Source organism: Myotis davidii, unplaced genomic scaffold (assembly GCF_000327345.1).
Source record: "Myotis davidii unplaced genomic scaffold, ASM32734v1 scaffold54, whole genome shotgun sequence".
Lineage (NCBI taxonomy): Eukaryota > Metazoa > Chordata > Mammalia > Chiroptera > Vespertilionidae > Myotis > Myotis davidii.
In genome coordinates, this window is record NW_006287915.1 from 194,378 (window position 1) to 196,029 (window position 1,652).

Consider the following 1,652-nt stretch of genomic DNA (forward strand, 5'->3'; position numbering starts at 1 on the left):
CTTTGCTGACAATGTTGCAATCCTGCTGGCTGAAGTCCGGTGGTATTTGTTACAGAGTTTCTTAAACTGCAGGCTCAGAGGCCTGCAGCCGCAGGCGGGGAACATTGGTTTCCTCCGTCACTGAGGCAAGCAAGCCTCATGTAAGTTTCAAGCTGCCTGGCTGCCGGCCGCCATCTTGGCTGACAGTTAATTTGCATATCTAGCTGATTAGCCAATGGGAAGGGTAGCGGTCGTATGCCAATTACCATGTTTCTCTTTTATTAGTGTAGATAATACTACCTATGAACTGCTTTTAGTTAGAATGTTTTAATTTCAGACCATTCCATTGGTTATTTTAGGTCTCTGAGTTTGTAAGGCTGCCATGAGGCCTCCCTGTGCTTGTCAAGTTTAGTAAGTGGCCCCTTTTTCATCCGCAGCAGAAAGATCTAATAACAGGAATTTCATGTTTACAGCAGAATTGGAAGAACTAGAGAAGCTGTCATAGGTTTGGCTTCCAGGAGTAGTTGCCCTTAGGAAGCACATAGAGGGAAGGGCACAGAGCTTCTTACTCATCCACAGGCAGAAGCTGAGGAATCAAAGCTGCGGTTGCAGCCCTAGCTGGCCTGGCTCAGTGGATGGAGCGTAGGCCTGCAGATCAAAGGGTCCCTGGGTTTGATTCTGGTCAAAAGCACATACCTTGGTTGCAGGCTCCTCACCAGCCCGGCCCTCTTTGGGGCTCATGCAGGAAACAACCAATCAATGTGTTTCTCTCACATTGATATTTCTCTCAGTCATTCCCTCTCTCTTCTACTCTCCCTGAAAATCAATGAAAAAATATCCTCAGTTGAGGATTAACAACAAAAGCTGCTGTTGCTGTTGCAGCTACTGCCTCAGGAACATACCTCAGCAGCAGTCACAGGGAGTGCTGCTGCCCCTGTAGGTTCCAGAGCCACTGCACCTGCTGGATCCACACCAGGAAAAGGTATGAGCAAATGAGTAAATCAATGAAACAATCAACTAGTAAGAGTCTTTTTGATTTTTTCTAATTAAAACATAATATCAGATGAATGGATTAGAAAACTGTGGTACATCTACATGATATAATACTATGCTGCTGTAAAAAAGAAGGAATTCTTACCATTTGCAACAGCATGGATGGAACTGGAGAGCATTATGCTAAGTGAAATAAGCCAGTCAATGAAAGAAAAATACCACATGATCTCACTCAAGACTATGTCACAAACATCACTCCATGTCAATAAATATTGAGCTACATCAAGTTTAATGGCTTAGAGTTGCATTGCGTTGATGTGCAATAATTTAATCAATCCCCTATAGATAGATGTCTGCGATGTTTCCAATTTTTATATATTAAAAACAGATTTAGAAAAAAAGAAGATGGCGGCGATATAGGCAGACGCATCCCAGGTCGTGTCCCGGAGCAAATGGAGTGAGCAGCTGAAACTAATAACACCCACCCTGAATTGGCAAAAGGGCTCAGCTGGTGAGACGGTTTGCAGCCGGGAAGGGCAGAACGCCCCTGGAAAGGACTAAAGGCGAACCAGACTGAAGAATAGAAGAACCGAAGGACCTTCACTACTGCAATTTTTTTTTTCTTTTTTCACCTTTTAACTGAGAAACCAATTGTTGTTGTTTTTTCCTTCCCCCCCCCC